This window comes from Macaca mulatta, chromosome 19, assembly GCF_049350105.2.
Source record: "Macaca mulatta isolate MMU2019108-1 chromosome 19, T2T-MMU8v2.0, whole genome shotgun sequence".
Classification (NCBI taxonomy): domain Eukaryota; kingdom Metazoa; phylum Chordata; class Mammalia; order Primates; family Cercopithecidae; genus Macaca; species Macaca mulatta.
In genome coordinates, this window is record NC_133424.1 from 18,813,435 (window position 1) to 18,835,066 (window position 21,632).

At 55.1% G+C, this 21,632-nt stretch overlaps 1 long non-coding RNA gene across 1 annotated transcript; it reads right to left on the reverse strand.

Annotated features, from left to right (window-relative positions):
- Nucleotides 1-605: 605 nt before the first annotated feature.
- On the reverse strand, nucleotides 606-11,635 carry LOC144336875 (uncharacterized). Its single transcript, XR_013409283.1, has 2 exons — nucleotides 10,104-11,635; nucleotides 606-795 (listed from the first exon to the last, which is right to left on the reverse strand). It is a non-coding gene; the product is annotated as an uncharacterized LOC144336875 (long non-coding RNA).
- Nucleotides 11,636-21,632: the final 9,997 nt, after the last annotated feature.

Genomic DNA, 21,632 nt, shown 5'->3' on the forward strand with positions numbered 1-21,632 from the left:
CCTAGTGGGACAAGATCCAGCCCCCAGACCTGTAGCCAGCCCTTCCCTGGGAACCCGTCTCTGGGCCCCGTGCAGTGGGGCCAGAGTGGAGGAGATGGGCTTATGCCTCTCCCTGAGGCAGGAGGGTGAGTGGGCAGCCTACAGAGGCCCTGCCCTGACCTTGGGCCTCAGCCTTGGCAGCTGGGGGGATGATCTGGTTAATTGTGGGCTGAGACAGCCTGAGCTGAGTGGAGCACTTTCCTGGAGGAAGGCAGGTGAGATGCAGAGGCCTGTTACCTCTTGGAGCCTGTTTTCCTTCATGAAAATTGAGCAAATAAGCCTACCTACTTTGTGGAGTATTGCGATTTTTATTGGATTTGAAGAAATAGTAAGGGGTCAGGCCAGGTGCAGTGGCTCACGCCTGTAATCTTAGCACTTTGGGAGGCTGAGGCGGACAGATCACGAGGTCAGGAGTTCGAGACCAGCCTGGCCAACATAGTGAAACCCTGTCTCTACTAAAAATACAAAAATTAGCTGAGCACGGTGGCGCGCGCCTGTAGTCCCAGCTACTCGGGAGGCTGAGGCAGGAGAATCACTTGAACCCAGTAGTAGGAGGTTGCGGTGAGTTGAGATCGCGCCACTGCACTCCAGCCTGGGCAACAGAGTGAGACTCCATCTCAAAAAAAAAAAAAAAGAAAGAAAGAAAGAAAACAATAGTAAGGGGTCAATAAATGCTTTCTATGCTTGTATTATTTGGCCGAACGTAACTTCAGTTCTTTGGTTTTGAGTTCTCTCATCTTGGAATACCCTTACACTCTTCGCGAACTCCTATTCATCCTTCAAAACCCACCACCAGTGCCCCCTTCTCCAAGAAACCCTTCCTGACCGTGTCCCCTAGGACTGCCATCGATCCTCTCCATCTGGCTAAGACCTGTCTGTCCCCCATCTGTGTCTTGTTCTGTCTCCTCCATAGAAGGGGATAGAGAGGTCTTCAGGGCAGGATGGGGAAGGCCTCTTCTGGCCCCTAAGTGTGTGAAGCTGCCTTTGCCACCCCCAAGGGCTCCTTTTTTTTTTTTTTTTTTTTTTGAGATGGAGTCTCACTCTGTCGCCCAGGCTGGAGTGCAGTGGTTTGATCTTGGCTCACTGCAACCTCTCCCTCCCGGGTTCAAGCAATTTTCCTGCCTCAGCCTCCCTAAGTAGCTGGGATTACAGGCAGACGCCAACACACCCGGCTAATTTTTTTGTATTTTTTGGTAGAGACAGGGTTTCACGATGTTGGTCAGGCTGGTCTTGAATGCCTGACCTCATGATCCGCCTGCCTCAGCTTCCCGAAGTGCTGGGATTACAGGCTTGAGCCACTGCACCCAGCCTCCCTTTTTCTTTTTCTTTTTTTTTTTTTTTTTTTTTTTTTTTTGAGACGGAGTCTCGCTCTGTCGCCCAGCCCAGGCTGGAGTGCAGTGGCGCGATCTCGGCTCACTGCAGGCTCCGCCTCCCGGGTTCACGCCATTCTCCTGCCTCAGCCTCCCGAGTAGCTGGGACTACAGGCGCCCACAACCGCGCCCGGCTAATTTTTTGTATTTTTAGTAGAGACAGGGTTTCACCGTGGTCTCGATCTCCTGACCTTGTGATCCGCCCGCCTCGGCCTCCCAAAGTGCTGGGATTACAGGCGTGAGCCACCGCGCCCGGCCCCCTTTTTCTTTTTCTTTACGTTTTCTGTTGCTCCGCCTCAATTCCCTTTCCCACCCTCTCCTTCCTTCTCCCAGCCAGAGAGCTCTCCCGGACACCCCATTCCTGTCCTTCCATTGGTCCCAGCCCTGAACCTACAGCACCTGTTGGTCCAGCTCTGTCCTCCCAGAATGGGAGTTCCTCAGGGGCAGATCTGAAGCCACTTTGGACATATGGGCATGGAGTGTCTAACTCCATCAGCTAGTCCCACGCAATTAACTAGAGAGAACTTTCTTTCATTCACTCCACATACACTGATTGAGCACCTACAGTAAGCCAGGGGAAAGGGCACACATGAATGAGACCAACATCTGCACCTTTGTAGGCCCCCACACCAAGGGAGAGCCAGAGCAGCGCAGTTTTCAGGAGAATCAATGGTGTCCCCGCCATAGATGGTAATGGAGGGGGCTGGTATTTTAGAGTCGGGTAATCTGGGAGGGGTGGCCCAGGATGTAACACCAAATGACAGACAAGCTGGACCTAATTGCCAAATACTGGGGGATCAGAGTGTTCCGGTAGTAGGAACAGCCAGTTCAAAGGCCCCAGGACAGGAGCCAGCTGGACACATTTCTAGAAGGTGGGGAGGCAGGTGGGACTGGATTGGGAAGCCAGTGAGTGCCAAAGGAAGAGAAGGGGAGTGCCGAGGCCTCCACCTCTGCTCGGGAGGGATTTGTCTCCAAGGCAGTGAAAGTTGCAGATGAGGTTGGGGCAACAATAGGGCTTGGTCCCGGACTCTGCATTTTCACCTTTATCCCAGCAGCAGCTCCACCAGTGGCGAGGGACGTTATCCCACTTCTCAGGACAGTGTCTGGAGGGGGCAGGTGACGTGCCCAGAGTCGTACAGGCCAGGCCAGAGAGAACCCTGCGCTCCAAACAGAAACGGAACTTGACGCTGCGCTGCCACCGGGGTTTGAATCGCTGCGGCTGTAGTCCTTCCACAGCGCAAAGAGATTTCTTGTTTATAGCAACCTGCAGGCCGGGCACAGTGGCTCACGCCAGTAATCCCAGCACATTGGGAGGCCGAGGCGGGAGGGTCGCTTGAGCCCAGGAGTTTGAGACCAGCCTGAGCAATCTAGCGAGACCTCTTCTCTACAAAAATAAAAAAGTTAGCTGGGCATGGTGGTACATGCCTGTGGTCCCAGCTACTTGGGAGGGTGAGGTGGGAGGATCACTTGGGCCCGGGTAAGTTGAGGCTGCAGTTTAATTTTTAGTCTTAGTTGAACACCCAGAAACCAAAAATCACCTTGATAAATCGGAAAGCCCCAAAGAAAAACGAGTTAAGCAGGCAACCGCAGGGATGAGGTGGAGCCAGGCACTCAAGACCCCACAGCGGGGAGGTGGGGCTTGTGAGGATTCTAAACCGGCGCTTAGGACCCTTAGGCTGGTAGGGGCGGGGCTTGCAGGGAAAGTGCCCCGACGGGGACCCCCGGAGGGCGGTCGGGGGCCGGGCGCCAGACTCGGGCTGGGGGCGCTGTCTGGCCCAAACATTCCTGAGGATCAAGTTACCCGAGAAGGCTGAGGCCTCTCTGTTCCCCTCCTGCCAGGCTTCCGCCCTCTCCAGGAGCAGGAAACACAGTCTGTCCCCAGTCCAGCGCAGGTGTCTGCCCAGCCTCTCGGAGGGGACCCAGGCCCTGCCCTCTGGACTGGCACCGGATCCATCCTGCCTCACAAAACCATTTTACAGATGAGGAAACTGAGGCACAGTCAGCCTCCCTTCAGCATTGATGGAACCAGATTGAACCTGGCTCTGCCAGCTTTATGACCATTTTTACTAACTGGGCAGGCCTAGAAGAATGGTTCAGTCAAGTGTTTGCTGATTGACCATCTAGAATCAGTCTCCAAAGCCTCTTATAGCACAAGGAGAAAAGAACTTCCCATACCACTTACCCTCCTACTCCACCCTAGGACAGGCAGGACCCCTGTACTTATCCAGCATGCATTTAATGTGCACTTCCTATATGCCTAGGCCTGGGTTAGGCCATTTCACAGGTAGATATTGGAAAACCAGAGGGTTTGGGAATCAGAGGGTGGTGAATTTGCTTTCTTTAGCCCAACTTCAGAAATTGGTTTGGGCCAGGCAAAGTGGCTTATCCCTGTAATCTTAGCACTTTGGGAGGCTGAGGCAGGAGGATTGCTTGAAGCCAAGCATTCAAGACCAACCTGGTCAACGTAACAATACCCCTGTCTCTTAAAAAAAAAAAAAAAAAAAGAGGCCGGACGCGGTAGCTCATGCCTGTAATCCCACCACTTTGGGAGGCCGGGGCAGGTGGATCACAAGGTCAGGAGATCGAGACCATCCTGGCTAACATGATGAAAACCCGTCTCTACTAAAAATACAAAAAAAAAAAAAAAATTAGCCAGGCGTGGTGGCGGGCACCTGTAGTCCCAGCTACTCGGGAGGCTGAGGCAAGAGAATGGTGTGAACCCGGGAGGCAGAGCTTGCAGTGAGCCGAGATCGCGCCTCTGCACTCCAGCCTGGGCGACAGATCGAGATTCTGTCTCAAAAAAAAAAAAAAAAAAAAAAAGATAAATTGGTTTGTAGTCTGAGCAGGGTGGCTCATGCTTGTAATCCCAGCCCTTTGGGTTTCAGATGGATCTCATGAGCCCAGAAGTTCAAGAGCAGCCTGGGCAACATAGCAAGAACCCATCTCTACAAACAGATATAAAAATTAGCTGGTTGGGAGGCCAAGGCGGGTGGATCACAAGGTGAGGAGATCAAGAGCAGCCTGGCCAACATGGTGAAACCCCATCTCTACTAAAAATACAAAAATTAGCTGGGTGTGGTGGTGCGTGCCTGTAATCCTAGCTACTCGGGAGGCCAAGGCAGGAGAATCACTTGAACCTGGGAGGCAGAGGTTGCAGTAAGGTTAGATCGCGCCACTGCACTCCAGCCTGGGCAACAGAGTGAGACCCTGTCTCAAAAAAAAAAAAAAAAGTTGGTTTGGTTTTTTGTCTCTTTCTTGGTTGTTTTGGACCAAACTCACATACCATCATTCATCGATTCAACAATGCCTTTTTTTTTTTTTTTTTTGTGGAGACAGTGTTACTCTGTCTCCCAGGCTGGTGTGCAGTGGTGCGTTCTCAGCTCACTGCAACCTCTGCCTCCCGCGTTCAAGCGATTCTTGTGCCTCAGCCACCAGAGTAGCTGGGATTACAGGCACCTGCCACCACACCGACTAATTTTTGTAGTTTTAGTAGAGACGGGGTTTCTCCATGTTGGCCAGGCTGGTCTGGAACTCCTGACCTCAAGTGATCTGCCTGCCTCGACCTCCGAAAGTTCTGGGGCTATAGATGTGAGCCACTGCACCCGGTGACCATGCTCTACTGGGTGCCCGCTGTGTGCTGGGCAGGTGGTGCCTCACCGCCTGGAGGTGATGTTCTGGGGGACTGGAAGCAAGGTCATTACAGAAGCATGCTGCAGGTTGGTCTCACGATTTTCCTTTAAGTTGGCCCCCTTTTCTGTTTTTACTTCAGTAAATATATTTCAAAGGGGAACCTTCATGTCACCACCAAGAATGGAAAACCAGTTTCTCTTGCTATAAATAGAAGGAAACCAAAAAACTATGAAATGAGAGCAAAGTCAGGCATTCCCGCCTCAGGAACATTCAGGGCTGGGGCTGGACCTCGAATGTCTGAGTCTTATCAAAGGCAGGGAAGCCCCAAGCAGAAGGGCAGGAGGGGCCACAGGGACCCACTTGGCGGATGCTCCAGTCCCGTGGGTCCCAGCACACAGTAGGCGCTTGAGGAATGTGTGTTGATTTGTTAACATGGAACCCATTATTGTAGGTGCCCCCGCCCCCCACCATGATGTGTGGGTTTCGCCTGCATCCGACCACATACTCGTGGCTTTTCTAGGTACTGAGCCATTTCCCCGCTGACAGACTGAGGGTAGGGTAGTGCCTGAATGGGGAGGGGTGGGGGAGGTGGCAGGCAGCTGCCTCTTGGGCAGGGGACCCCACGGGGGCCTCTCTGGGGAGGCTTCGTTTTGGTTTGGTGACATGCCAGGATGCAGCTCAGGAAAAACGTTTATTTGCAGCCTTGGGGCTGTCCCCACCCACGGTCCTGTGGGCCCCTGAGTCTGTCCACACTGAGATGTGGGCCCCTGTGGCTCGCCGCCCTCCCAGGCTGTCTGTGGCGTTTGAATCAATGAATGAGTGAATGAGTAAAGGAATGAATGCAGTAAGTAGCATAATGGATGAGTTTGTGAAATAATGAATGGATGAATTAACGAATGAGCATAAGTATTCATGCTGCCAAGATGAGAAACCCATTCTCCAGGCATGCTTTTTTTTTTTTTTTTTTTTTTTTAAGACGGAGTCTTGCTCTATCACCCAGGCTGGAGTGCAATGGCGCCATCTCGGCTCACTGCAGCCTCCACCTCCCGGATTCAAGTGATTCTCCTGCCTCAGCCTCCTGAGTAGCTGGGATTACAGGCATGGGCCACCACGCCCGGCTTATTTTTGTATTTTTGTACAGACGGGATTTCACCATGTTGGCCAGGCTGGTCTGGAACTCCTGACCTCAAGTAATCCGTCCGTCTCGGCCTCCCAAAGTGCTGGGATTACAGGCCTGAGCCATGTAGATACGCTTTGTCCCCTTTTATCGGATGGACAAACTGAGGCTGTCAACCAAGAAAGGCTTCAGTATGTGGAAGGCAGATTCGAAGCCAGTTGGCCCTGCACACCGTGGGCTGCATTTCTGCACGAGGACTGGGGGCTCCCGGAACGAGTTTAGGGGTCCGGACTGGTGCAGAGGGGCGCTAGACCTGGCCCCCAGCCAGCGGAAGGGATCTGGGCCCCTAGCTGGGGAGTAGATGGAACTGGGGGCAAGGCAGGCGGCAGAGGGGGTGGAGAGAAGACGGCTGCCCCAGGCTGCGGGGATGGGAAGACACCGGCAGGGTCCGCGTTGATTCAGAAGGGACCCCAAGGAAGGAGCAACTTTGGGGGAACCCCAAAGTTGTCAGAGTGGTACCAAAGGCCGTGCACATGGGGCCCTTAAGCGCTACACAATGATTATTAGTGGAGAGACCCCCCGCCCGCCTGCTGCACCCGAGGCCGATTCCCTCAACTCCCACGCCTTCCCGCCTCCCGCTGCCCCCGCATCCCCTTCCTCCCGCCACCCCCCCTGCTCCTCGCCTCTAGCTCTCCCGGGGAGGAAGTGGCGAAAATGCGGGGGTGGGCGCCCTATTCTCACTTCCCCTGGGGCAGGGCGGGGCCTGCGGGGTCCTCTCCGCCGCCGGGAGACTGGGCACCCCCCTCCGTACAGGGGTGGGGGCGGGGAGCCCCAGGAGCTGGGCCGGCGCCGTTCAGTCCCTGGCCAGGTGACGTCCAAAAGTTCCCTGGTCTTCGATGGTTCTCAAATGAAAAATGGGGGGAAAGCCACTGAGTTGGAAACAGCCAGTTGCTGGGGAGAGAGGACCCCACCCCGGGCCGGGACTAGCAGCCAGACAGGGACACGCCCTGCCCCGAGGGGTCAGGGCCAGGCCGAAGGGAGGGAAGTCGCAGTAAACACGGGGTTGGGTAGGGGCGGGAGGCGCATTCCAGGCGGTGGGAACGGCGCGGGCAGAGGCCTGGAGGCTGGTCGAGGCCTCCGGCCTCGCCCAGCTGCTGGGTCCTAGGCGTGCGGCCCCTCCCCTAATGGAAGGGGGAGGAAGAATTCAGGGGGAGGGGCGCTGTCCTTAGCAGTGGAAGAGTTAATTTCCCGGGGCTGCCGGACCCCGCCGCGAGCTGGCGGGTGGCGTCAGCGCCGACGTCAGGGCTATTTGGTGCTGCGTAGACGCGGAGGCTTCGGCCGCCCGGCCCCCACCCCACGCGGCGCTGGAGGCCGCGGGGATGGGGATGGGGGCGGGGGCGGGGGCGGGGGCGGCCGGCCCTGCAAGCAGTTTACTGGGAGCTGTGCAGAGAGGGAAATTGAGGCACGGGAACGGGCGTGGCCTGGCTGGTGCTAAGCCCGCCAGCGTGCGTCCCACACTGCCGCCCCCTCCCGGCTCCTCCTGGTCGCCCGACGACCTGGTGCTGGTTTGGGCTTGTTTTCCATTGCGCAAATACCTGCGAATAAACGTTTGCCCCGAGCTGCGACCTGGCACATCACCACCTCTGCATGGCCTCAGTTTCCTCAACCGGATAATGGGGAGAGTTGACATTTAGTGTGGGCGCTGGGCTCCGCCTTGAAAAGGGGGTGTGGGAGGGGACTCCACCCCAAGAAACAGGCTGGCGCGGGGGCACCTGCGAGGCGGGCTGTGATTCCTGGGCTGGTTCCCCCGCCCGCTCCTCTCCTCCCGTCCTTCAATCCCCTCCTCTCACTTCCCCTCCTTCTTCAGCTTCCCCTCCCCTCTTCCATCTCCTTCTCCTCCCTCCCGTCTCCCCCGATCTCCTCTCCACCCCCTCCCTCCCTTTCCCCCACCCGCCCGGCGAGGCCGCCCCACCGGACTGCTAATTAAATGCAGAGCTGGGGGGAAGGGACGGCGCGTGCTTAACTCCTTCCCCGCCGGGGCCTTGAACCGGGGATGGGGAAGGGTGTCCGCCACCGGAATTCCCCTTACTCCCAGGGGCAGGCCTTAAGCTCTAGGACAAGCCCATTTGTTGAGTGGGTATATCGAGGCCAAGGGAACGGCCCCAACGTTCTGGGTGAGGCTGTACTAAATCGGGCCTCCTGATGGGAGGGCCAAAGATTGGAGATAGGGGAAGAGAAAAGCAATATCGTGGCTTGGAAATAAACCAAGAGAAAAAAAAAATGAGTTGGAGGGAGGGACTGCGGGAGAGGGAGGAAGGAAAAAAGTCTAGGAGGAAGACAGACAGAGAGACAACCAGGTAAGAAAGGTGGAGCCCCGGGTGTGGCCTGGAGGCACCTAGGCAGGCTTCCGGGAGAAGGCGGCTTCGGGGAGGAGCCTGTGGTGGGATAACTCCTGGCCCTGATCTTAGCCTCCAGGCCGGGCTCACCCACTGACTGCTGACTTCTGACAAGGCCCTGTGGCCTGAAAGGAAGGTCATCCCTGCCTTTGGAGCCATCCGTCAACCCAAGTCCCCGCCCTGTCCCTGAAACTTCAGAGAAGGGCCCAGTGAAGTGAGGTGTGGGCCATGTGCTGTGAGGTGACTCAGTGGCCCCTTATTCTTGAGACGGGAACAACTGAAAGGAATGATATAAAGTCAGGTGGTGAGGGCCGGGTGCGGTGGCTCACTGTAATCCCAACACTTTGGGAGGCCGAGGCGGGCAGATCACAAGGTCAGGAGATCAAGACCACAGTGAAACCCCGTCTCTACTAAAAATACAAAAAAATTAGCCGGGCATGGTGGCGGGGGCCTGTAGTCCCAGCTACTCGGGAGGCCGAGGCAGGAGAATGGCGTGAACCCAGAAGGCAGAGCTTGCAGTGAGCCAAGATCGCGCCACTGCACTCCATCCTGGGTGACAGAGCGAGACTCCATCTCAAAATAAATAAAAAATAAAGTCAGGTGGTGAGAAAGCAAATGACAGCAGGCGGGGGGAGTGTGGGGTCGGGGGGGCCAGAGGACCCATGATACTAGCAGCAGGGCCACCATGAGGATGCCCCAGGGAAGGGTGTTTCTGAAAACTGGAGTAGCACGTGCAAAGGCCTTGGGTAGGAATTTGAAGTATTTGTTTGTTTGTTTTTTGAGACGCAGTCTCTCTCTCTGTCACCCACCCAGGCTGGAGTATAGCGGTGCGATCTTGGCTCACTGCAATCTCCGCCTACCAGGTTCAAGCGATTCTTCTGTCTCAGACTCCGGAGTAGCTGGGATTACAGGCGCACGCCACGACGCCCAGCTAATTTTGTATTTTTAGTAGACAGGATTTCACCATATTGGCCAGGCTGGTCTCGACCTCTTGACCTCGTGATTGACTAGCCTCGGGCTCCTAAAGTGTTGGGATTACAGGCGTAAGCCACTGTGCCCGAGCTGAATTTGAGGTGTGTGAAGGGAACATCCAGGAGGAGGCGTAGCGTGGGGTGAGGAGAGATGGGGGATTACAGGGGCCTCCAGATCCTAAGCAGGGAGGGTGGGGGGTGGCTTGAGTCCTTGGCCAGCCCAGGTGGAGCCCGTGACTGCTCTCCCTGCCTCCGTTTTCTCACCATTATTCATTCTCCAGAAGCGGCAGGGGAGGCTTTGGGGATGTAGAGGTTGCCCGGGGTCACAGGGATCCCTGTTGTGCCCTCTGTGAGTGCCCATTTGGCCTCCGCACACCCTCTGTGGCTCCCTGCTATGCCCAGTCTTCCCTGTCATTGCCTCTGGCTCTGTTCTCTCCTGCAGTCCAGCCACTCAGCCCTTGTACATGTCCCTCATCTGTTCTCACAATGCCCACCCCAGGTGACAACATCCCCCCAAACCCCCTTCAGGAGATGGTAGGGCTGACACGAACCGGGGAGGGGGGATAGGGAAGGTGAGCACCCTGGCCCCTGAGTGCTGCACACAAACTGGGTAAAAATAGCTGCTCCCCCTGCCCCTGCCCCCTGTGAGGAGGCGGCTGTGACGGTGGTGGCTGCAGTGACGGGGATGTGCCCAGAGAAGCATCCGGCAGGGCCAGTTGCCATGGTGATGCTGACTCAGCGGCAGAGGCAGGTAGCGGCATCTGGTACCCAGCCGGCCCGCCCCTGCTTGGCCTACACTCCTAGCACCCTGTCCAGCCTCCACTTTGCGGCCTCCACCCTGGGGGTGTCTTCTGAGGCTGCAGAGGGGTGGGTAAGACCTCCGGAAGGGCTGGACAAGTTCCTCCACCAGACACCACTCAGTCATCTGCTGGAAGGTGGGAGATGCTGCTTCCATGGAGCCAACCTGAGTGTCAGGTCTTTCTCCCTCTATCTACTCAGCCATCCACCCATCTACCCACTCACCCATCCATCCACCCATCCACCATCCACTCATCCCCCATCCATCCACCATCTACCCATCTACCATCCATCCATCCACCCACCTATCTATCCACCCATCCACCATCCACTCATCCCCCATCCATCCATCATCCATCCATCAGTCTATCATCCATCCATCCATGCACCATCTACCCATCCATCATCTGCCCATCCACCATCCATCCATCTACCCATCCACCCATGCATCCACCATTCACCCATTCACCATCCACCCATCCATCCACCATCCACCCATCCATCTACCACCTACCCATCCACCATCCATCCATCCATCTACCCACCGACCCATCCATCCACCATCCACTCATCCACTCATCCACCCATCCACCCATCCATCCAACATACCCCCATCCACCTATATACCCACCCACCCACCTATCTACCCACCCACCCATGCATCCACCATCCACCCATTCACCATCCACCCATCCACCATCCACCCATCCATCCACCATCTACCCATCCACCATCCACCCATCCTCTATCTACCCACCCGCCATCCATCCATCCACCTATCTACCCACCGACCAATCCATCTACCATCCACTCATCCACCCATCCACCCATCCATCCATCATCCACCTATCTACCCACACACCCATCCATCCACCATCCACTTATCCACCCATCCATCCACCTATCCATCCACCACCCACCGTCCATCCATCTACCATCCACTCATCCACCCATCTATCCACACCCGCCCACTCATCCATCCACCAATCCACCTATTCATCCACCCACCCATCCATCTACCACGCACCCACCCATCCATCCATTCCTGTGTTCATCCATTCACTCAACATTTTTGGAGCACTTACCGTGTACTGACATCCTTCTGGGCACGTGGTGGTTGCCACTGCCGATGCAGTCAAGGTATCAGAGAGCAGTCTGGGGTGCAGGGACTTGGTGAGGACCAGGACTCCTTGGCTACTTGGGGCCAGGCCTTGAGATGCTGAGGCCCTATCTCTTCCTTGTTCTCCCAGTCTCGCTCCCTCTCTCTTCCTGCATCTCTCAATCTCTCTCTGTTATCCCATCTGAGTTCATCTTAGATCCTTCCCCATACCCTCAGGCCCCCCAGCAGCTGCCATCTATCCCCCTCTTCCTCTCCCCGCTCACTTGTTCCATGCCAGCTTTCCCTTGAGTACAACTGTGTATTCCCACCTCGGGGCGTTTGCACATGCTGTTCCCACTGCCTGGGAGACTCACTCACCTGGAATTGATCATATTTAATTCTTGGCTCCCCTCCCCTCCCCTCCCCTCCCCTCGCCTTGCCTTTCTGATGGAGTCTCACTCTGTTGCCCAGGATGGAGTGCAGTGACACAGTCACAGCTCACTGCCACCTCCATCTCCCGGGTTCAAGCGATTCTCCTGCCTCAGCCTCCCGAGTAGCTGGGATTACAGGCACATGGCACCATACCCTGCTAACTTTTGTATTTTTAGTAGAAACAGGGTTTCACCACGTTGGCTAGGCTGGTCTTGAACTCCTGACCTCAGGTGATCTGCCCACCTTGGCCTCCCAAAGTGCTCTGCGATTACCATATTTAATTCTTGCCTTTCTTAGTATCTGCCCTTATTTCCATCCCCAGAGTAAAAAGGCCAAAGAGCTGACCTGTGGTTCTTTCAGGGACGTGTTTGTGCCTTCATTTCTCCAACTACAAAATGGGTAAATGAGCAGAAACAGCGCAAATGTCCATCAGCTGATGAAGGATCAACAAAATGTGGTTCACCCACACAATGGAATATGATGCAGCCACAAAAAGGCATGAAGCAGGCCAGGTACAGTGGCTCACGCCTGTAATCCCAGCACTTTGGGAGGCTGAGGCGGGCAGATCATGAGGTCAGGAGTTCAAGACCAACCTGACCAACATAGTGAAACCCCGTCTCTACTAAAAATACAAAAATTAGCCGGGTGTGGTGGCGCACATCTGTAGTCCCAGCTACTCGGGAGGCTGAGGGAGGAGAATTGCTTGACCCGGGAGGCGGAGGTTGCAGTGAGCCGAGATCGCGCCATTGCACTCCAGTGTGGGCGACAGGGTAACACATAAGACAGGGTAACACATAAGACATAAGACTCTAGCTCAAAAAAAAAAAAAAAAGGCATGAAGCACTGATCTGTGCTACCACGTGTGCACAAAACTCGAAAACATGACACTGAGTGAGAGAAGCCAGGCATGAAAGGTCACACAGTGTGAGATTCCATTGATATGAAATGTCCAGGACAGGCAGATCCACAGACAGGAAGTAGCCAGGGGTTGCCAGGGGCTGGGGAAGGGAATGGGGAGTGACTGCTGATGAGGACGAGGTCTCCTTTGGAAGGGATGAACATGTTCTAGAATTAGACAGAGGCAATGGTTGCACAACAGTGAGGGTGTATTAAATGCCCCTGAATTACCCACTTTAAAGTGGTTCATTTTATGTTATGTGACTTCTGCCTCCATTTATTTTAATTTTTTGAGACAGGGTCTCACTCTGTCACCCAGGCTGGAGTGCAGTGGTATGATTGGCTCACTGCAACCTCCGCCTCCTGGGATCAAGCAATTCTCCTGACTCAGCCTCCTGAGTAGCTGGGATTACAGGCGTGCGCCACCACATACAGCTAATTTTTGTATTTTTAGTAGAGACATGGTTTCACCATGCTGGCCAGGCTGGTCTTGAACTCCTGGCCTCAAGCGGTACGCCCACCTCAGCCTCCCAAAATGCTGGGATTACAGGCATGAACCACCGCGTCTGGTCTTCCATTTACTTTTTAGAGACAAGGTCTTCCTCTGTTGTTCAGGCTGGGTGCAGTGATTTGATCTTTGTTCACTGCAGCCTGGATCTCTAGGGCTCAACCAATCCTCCCACCTCAGCCTCCTGAGCAACTGGGACTTACAGGGGCCATGCCACCATCCCAGGCCAATTTTGTTTATTTTTTGTAGAGATGAGGTTTCACTATGTTGCCCAGGCTGCTCTCGAACTCCCGGATTCAAGCGATTGTCCTGCCTCGGCCTCCCAAAGTGCTGGGATTACAGGCATGAGCCACCACCATGCCAGGCACCTCAATTTTTTTTTTTTTTTTTTTTTTTTGAGACAGAGTTTCACTCTTGTTGCCCAGGCTGGAGTGCAATGGTGCAGTCTCAGCTCACTGCAACCTCTGCCTCCTGGGTTCAAGCAATTCTTCTTCCTCAGACTCCTGAGTAGCTGAGATTACAGGCGTGCGCCACCACGCCCAGCTAATTTTGTATTTTCAGTAGAGACGGGGTTTCTCCATGTTGGTCAGGCTGGTCTCAAACTCCTGACCTCAGGTGATCCGCCAGCCTAGGCCTCCCAAAATGCTGGGATTATAGGCTTGAGCCACCATACCTGACCACCTCAATTTTTTTTAAGTACATTAGATAAAAACCAAGGACATTTGAATAAAGTAGGGAATTTAGTTATTATAAACAAAACAAAACTGCTTCTTAAGTGGTTCAGGGAGGATGGCTCTCTGAAGGTGTCTCTAGGTTGACTCATCCTCTCTAAGGGAGAACAGAGGGCCAGGGAGGCCTTCACATCTACAGTGTGCCAGCCCTTGCCTGGTACCCTTGCCCTCACTTTTTTTTTTTTTTGAGATGGAGTTTCACCCTGTCACTCAGGCTGGTATGCAGTGGCGTGATCTCAGCTGACTGCAATCTCTGCCTCCCGGGTTCAAGCAATTCTACTGCCTCAGCCTCCCAAGTAGCTTGGACTACAGGCATGCACAGCCACGCCCAGCTAATTTCTTGTATTTTCAGTAGAGACGGGGTTTCACCATGTTGTGGCCAGGCTGGACTCCAACTCCCGACCTCAGGTGATTTGCCTGCCTCCGCCTCTCACAGTGCTGGGATTACAGGCATGAGCCACTGCGCCCTGCACCCTCGCCCTCACTTTGCTCGCCAGCCAGCTGACTGCCTTTCCAACGCACCCAGCACGCACCTTCCCCAGGGCCTTGACACCTGCCATTCTCTAGTTGGAAGCCTCAGGTGATCGAGAACGCTAGATCCCACCCCAGCAGGAGGAACCGAGGTAGAGTTCTGTATGCTCTCGTTCCCCCACCTTCCTTAGGCCACCAGAAAGGTCAAGGTGCTTGGTGGTTAGGACAAAGTTGACCACACCTTGGGGCCACAGAGGGCATTGAGTATGACCAAGGAGGCTGAGAGCCTAAGATGACAGCAGGCTGTGAGGGTATCTTGGAGGGCACAGGGCACACCCCTTTCCCACCCTGGGAGGGAGAGGATCCTATAACCTAAGTGGCGTCTTGAAGCCAGTGGGAGGGTGAGGAGGTGGAATTCAGACCAGCTGGGGGCTCTGTCAAAAGGACCTGCTTCTGGCTGCCTCATCAATGCAAACAGCAAGAACTTTCTTTTTTTTTTTTTTTTTTGGTGAGTGGGGTTCTTGCTCTGTCACCCAGGCTGGAGCACAGTGGCGCAATCATGGCTCCCTGTAACCTCGACCTCCCTACTCAAGTGATCCTCCCCCTTCAGCCTCCGCAGCAGCTGGGACTACAGGTGTGTACCACCAGGCCTGGCTAATTTCATTTATTTTGTAGAGGTAGGGTCTCACTATGTTGCCCAGACTGGGATCCTGGGCTCAAGCCATCTGCCTGCCTTGATGTCCCAAAGTGCTGGGATTACAGGCCTGAGCTACTGTGCCCGGCCAAGAACCATTTTTTAATTTAATTAATTATTATTATTATTATTTTTTGAGACAGAGTTTTTCTCTTGTTGCCCAGGCTGGAGTGCAATGGCGAGATCTCAGCTCACTGCAACCTCTGCCTCACGGGTTAAAGCAATTCTTGTGCCTCAGCCTCCTGAGTAGCTGGGATTACAGGCGCCTGCCACCACACCCAGCTAATTTTTGTTTTTTTTTTTGTTTGTTTTGCTTCTTTGAGACAGAGTCTCACTCTGATGTCAGGCTGGAGTGCAGTGGTGTGATCTTGGCTCATTGCAACCTCTGCCTCCTAGATTCAAACAATTCTCCTGCCTCAGCCTCCCAAGTAGCTGGGACTACAGGTACGTGCCACCACGCCCAGCCAATTTTTGTAGTTTTAGCAGAGACAGGGTTTCACCGTTAACTAGGATGGTCTCGATCTCTTGACTTCATGATCTGCCCACCTCGGCCTCCCAAAATGCTGGAATTACTGATGTGAGCCACCACGCCTGGCCAATTTTTGCATTTTTTTTTACTAGAGACGGGATTTCACCATGTTGCCCAGCCTGGTCTCAAACTCCTGATTTCGGGTGATCCGCCCACCTCAGTCTCCCAAAGTGCTGTGATTACAGGCATGAGCCACTGTGCCTGGCCCATTTTTAAATTTTTTAAATTTTTTTCCAAGACATAGTCTTGCTCTGTCACCCAGGCTGGAGTGCAGTGGCATGATCTCAGCTCACTGCCATCCCCGCCTCTCAGGTTAAAGCAATTCTCCTGCTTCAGCCTCCCGAGTAGATGGGATTACTGGCGCTCACCACCATGCCCGGCTATTTCTGTATTTTTAGTAGAGACGGGGTTTCACCATGTTGACCAGGCTGGTCTTGAACTCCTGACCTCGTGATCCACCTGCCTCGGCCTCCCAAAGTGCTGGGATTACAGGCGTGAACCACCGCACCCAGCCATTTTTTTAATGTTTAAGGAAAACTACTGGGCAGTGAAGGTCTCCCCAAACAAAGTCACTGAGCCCCAGCCTCCCCAGCCTGGTAACTGAGATTTCAGGGGATTTCAGAAGAGGCTGACCTTCGAGAAGGCTCTGGGGCCAGGATGTCTGAGTTACTTGATGCTGGAGGGATGGGGCGTGGGGGGTCTGGCCCTGGTGGTACAGAGGAGGGGAGATGAGGGAGGGGAAGATGCTTGAGGACGTGAAGAGTATTTTTAGGTGCTGAATGCAGCTCTGAAATATTTCCACGGCCACTCCCGAGAGCGAGCTGGGTGACTATTTCGGTGCCTGGTTCCAGTGGAGGCGGGGCAGGGGTGAGTCACCGCCGGGTGGCCGCAGAGGCCAGGCCCAGGCTGGGAGGCAGATCGAAGGGCAGGATCGCAGGTCTGCGAGGTGAACGGTCACTGGCCTGGGGCCAGGCTTCCTGAGCCAGCCTCCAGGGCACAGAGGACAGCAGCCTTTCTATTCCCCATGGCACAGGCCAGTCCAGGGGGGCCACTGCCTGGGTCCCCCTGGGACAATGAGCCACTCACGCCAACCCCATAGCTGCAAAGATAGAGGGTACCCCATGAGGTTCTGGACAACCCACAGGTGCTAGACGAGATGCCACTCTTAGATTATTTCAAGCATTTATTGAGCACTTCCTGTATACCAGGCCGGTGCTAAAATGACTACTGGCATCCTCCCTTTATTCAGTCTGCCCAACAACCTCCATGAGGCAGAGCTGCTGTTATCCCCCGACCAGGGAGGAAACTGAGGCACGGTAGGGTTAAGCCCTCCAGACACCTAACTTACGTGCCTCAAATCCTGTCTCTCAGCTGATGTTACAATCAGGGCAGTGAGTTTTTTGGTTTTTTTTTTTTTTTTGAGATGGAGTTTCACTCTGTCACCCCAGCTGGAGTGCAATGGTGTGGTCTCGGCTTACTGCAACCTCCGCCTCCCGGGTTCAAGTGATTATCCTGCCTCAGCCTCCCGAGTAGCTGGGTGCCATCATGCCCAGCTAATTTTGGTAGAGACGGGGTTTCACCATGTTGTCCAGGCTGATCTCAAACTCCTGACCATGTGATTTGCCAGCCTCGGCCTCCCAAAGTGCTGGAATTATAGGCGGGAGCCACCACGCCCGGCCAATCAGGGGAGTGAGTTTTAAACCAGCAGCCGATCTTGCTTACCCCCCACACCCTATTCCCAACCAATTTTGGGGTCCTGACTGTGCCTGAGCTGGGAGAAGGTCAATGGATCCTTAAAGTTTTTTTTTTTTTTTTTGAGACGGAGTCTCGCTCTGTCGTCCAGGCTGGAGTGCAGTGGCCAGATCTCAGCTCACTGCAAGCTCCGCCTCCCAGGTTCACGCCATTCTCCTGCCTCAGCCTCCCGAGTAGCTGGGACTACAGGCGCCCGCCACCTCGCTAGTTTTTTTGTATTTTTTAGTAGAGACGGGGTTTCACTGTGTTAGCCGGGATGGTCTTGATCTCCTGACTTCGTGATCCGCCCGTCTCGGCCTCCCAAAGTGCTGGGATTACAGGCTTGAGCCACCGCGCCCGGCCTGGATCCTTCAAGTTTAAGGAGGCAGTGGAAAGAGGAGGTCACCATTGCTGTGTGACCTGGGGCAGGTTCCTCACCCTCTCTGTGCCTGAGCAGTGAATGACTGTCGACACCACCCTATGGGTGAGTTCCAGAGCTGCCTGGCACACACTCATGATAGATAAACAATGGTTGGCTGAGCATAGTGGCTCAGGCTTGTAATCCCAGCATTTTGGGAGGCTAAGGTGGGAGGATCGTTTGAGCCTAGGAGTTCGAGACCAGCCTAGACAACATGGTGAGACCCCTATCTGTAAAAAAGATAAAAAATAAAAAACAATGATCGGCTGTTGCTTGGATCGTGTGCCTGTCCTGAGCCTTCATTTCTCCATCTGTGAGGACCCTGGGAGGTGCTGGGTGGAAGTGGCTTTGGAAACCCACGGGCTGAGTGGAAAGGCTGAGTAGAGCTCGGGGGATCCTCGCCCTCACTCGCAGTCTCCTTGAGAAGTGGCTGATGCTTGGCCGGGCGAGGTGGCTCACACCTGTAATCCCAGCACTTCAGGAGGAGGCGGGAGGATCGCCTGAGGTCAGGAGTTCGAGACCAGCCTAGCCAACATGGTGAAATCCTGTCTCTACTAAAAAATGCAAAAATTAGCCGGGCATGGTGGCGGACGCCTGTAATCCCAGCTATTCAGGAGGCTGAGGCAGGAGAATCGCTTGAACATGATAGATGGAGGTTGCAGTAAGTGGAGATGGTGCTGCTGCACTCCAGCCTGGGCGACAGAGTGAGACTCTGTCTCAAAAAAAAAAAAAAAAAAAAGGTGGCTGATGCCGAGCGTCAGAAACAGATCCCTGCAAGTGTTTACCCCAGCTCCTGTAGGGGCTTCGACCTGAGCCCTGACCCCACCTCTGTCCCTTTCCCACATAAGTTCAGAGGCTCTGCGCTTGCAGTTCCTCCACCTGTTCCGGGCTCTCTCTGTGTGGCCAGCAGCTTCTTGTCCACTTGAGACTATTTGACTGGACCTCCTCTTACTCTTAAATTTAAAAAAATTTTTTAAATTTATTATTATCAGTTTTTTTTGAGATGGAGTCTCGCTCTGTCGCCCAGGCTGGAGTGCAGTGGCGCGATCTTGGCTCACTGCAACCTCTGCCTCCTGGGTTTAAGCAATTCTCCTGCCTCAGCCTCCTGAGTAGCTGGGATTACAGGCACGCGCCACCACACCTGGCTAATTTTTGTATTCTTAGTAGAGATAAGGTTTCACCTTGTTGACCAGGCTGGTCTCACACTCCTGGCCTCAGGTGATCTGTCTGCCTCGGCCTCCCAAAGTGTTGGAATTACAGGTGTGAGTCGCGGCGCCCAGCCGGCCTCCTCTTGCTCTGTGGAAAGGAGGTGCCACCTCGGGGTCCTGCACTTCCTGGGCAAGGCCAGCTGGTCAGCCTAGGCCCTGCAGCCTCCTCCTCCCTGCCCTGAGCCTTCAGCACTGCCCCCTCCTTCCCTCCCAGCTTCCACCCCTGCCTCTGACAGTTCTAGAACCCTCTGTGGCTTCTTTTCGTGTCGCCCAGAGCCTGCGCCCTCCCCATTTCCTGCCCCTTTCTTTGCTCCTGTGTCCCCTGGGCACAGGGCCTTTGCACGGGACTGTCCTCCTGACCCCTGCTGGTCCACAATGCTCCTTCCCAAGGTGGCTGGCTCCCTGGTCTCTCAAGCCCTTCCTGAATCTCCAATGTCCTTTTCTCAGTTTCCCTGACCACCTCTTCATTCACCTCCTCATGAGCCCGCCCTGTTTGTGGTTTCTTTTCTTTTTTTTCTTTTTTTTTTTTTGAGACAGAGTCTTGATCTGTCACCCAGGCTAGAGTGCAGTGGCGCGATCTCGGCTCACTGCAACCTCCGCCCCCCAGGTTCTAGCGATTCTCCTGCCTCAGCCTCCCGAGTAGCTGGGACTACAGGCTCGTGCCATCACACTCGGCTAATTTTTGTATTTTTAGTAGATGGGGTTCCACCATGATGGCCAGGCTGGTCTTGAACTCCTGATCTCAGTTTATCCTCCCACTTCGGCCTCCCAAAGTGCTCGGATTACAGGCATGAGCCACTGCGCCTGGCCTGGTTTCTTTTTACAGCATTTATGCATTTGACATGCATATGCTTGTGGCCGGCTCACTCCTGCGGAAGGGAAGGACTGCCGGGGCTGTGTCACCAGCACCTGGGACAAGGCAAGTGGCCCTAGTGCCAGGCTTGTGCCAGGCCCTGGGCTCCAACAGGAGAAGGTGGGGAGGGAGGTGACAGGGACACAGGCGATCTGTGGGTGGCCGTCAGAGTAGCTTTGGGAACAGCAGGTGAAGCCCAGAGAAGGAGGAGGGAGAGGATGAGGAGGGGGGGAGGGAGAGGATGAGGAGGGGGAGAGGGAGGAGGGGGATGGGAGAGGGGGATGGGGGAGGATGGGGAGGAAGATGGGGAGCGAGAGGAGGGGGATGGGGGAGGAGGAGAGAGGGATGACTTCCCACAGCTGCCTCTCAGGGGCCACTGCCCAAGGCCAGCCTCTGCACTTTTGTCCCTGAAGCGGGTGCTTGGCTCCGGGATGAGGTGGCGTCAGCGGCCGACCTGGGCCTGTCACACTCCGGCGGGGGACTGTGGGCTGGCCCTGCAGAGCTCAGCCCCGGGCTGAGTCACAGCATAGGGCCAGGCATGGGCCTCCCTGACAGAAAGCAAACTCCAGGCGAGAAGGTCTGGGGGTGGGTGGGGACCATCTACGGTAAAGGCAGCCCCAGCTGGGTGAGGAGGGCATGGACCCTGGGCCCAACAGACCATCGGAAGGACAGAAAGACCTGGAAGCCTTGGATTTAGGAACTAGCCTGGTGCTTTTGGTTTCTGTTTCTTGAGGGGGTGAGGATGAGGCTTCATGAAACCAGCAGAGCTCAAGCTCAAGGGAGGGGGGCCGGAAGCTTCTGGAAGTCTGCAGGGGCCTAAGCAGGGGCCACTCTAGCCCACGAGGGCCAAGTTGGCGGAGGCAGGCGAGGGGACTCTGCGGCTCGAGTCATAGGTCAGGAGAGACTGGGCCTAGAGCCCGCAGCTGCCGGGCTGGAAAGGTCAGAGCCGGCTCTGCGTCTGGTTGCACCGGCAAGAAGCCGCAATTACACAGGCAAAGGAGGCCAGGGATTAGCCCCGACACGTGGGAACCTGAACAGTGAGAAGGCACTAGGGGGTGTTGGAACACATTCTGAGTTCAGAGCCTGGTCAGGGAGGAAAAACCAGAGATCAGCAAGAAGGGGAAGGGGTCTCCGAGGGCTTTCCCAACCCAAATTCCCAAGACGCCTGACCCCAGAGCTCCCGGATTTCACCCACGTCTTGTGACACACACGACCCCTGGGAGGGAGGAGCTCAGGCCCCTCGGAGAGCCCCAGAAGCCTCTAAGGGCCACTGAGTCTACAATGAGGGGCAGGAGCTGCAAATGGGACCTCCCTGCTCCCCACCCTTCCTTCCCTCCTTCCCTGAAGATTGCCCCACCCACCTCACCCTGTGAGCCCAGCCCCGCCCCCTGCATGGCCCACCCTGTAGGGGCATGGGATGTGCCAAGAGATGCTCCTGTCAACCAGGCGCGGTGGCTCACGCCTGTAATCCTAGCACTTTGGGAGGCCAAGGTGGGAGGATCACTTGAGGTCAGGAGTTCAAGACCTGCCTGGCCAACATGGTGGAACTGTGTCTGTACTAAAAATACATAAATTAGCCACGCGTGTTGGTGCACACCTGTAATCCCAGCTACTTGGGAGGCTAAGGCAAGAGAATCGCTTGAACCCAGGAAGTGGAGCTTGCAGTGAGCTGAGATCGCGCCACTGCATTCCAGCCTGGGCAACAGAGCGAGACTCTGTCTCAAAAAAAAAAAGAAAAAA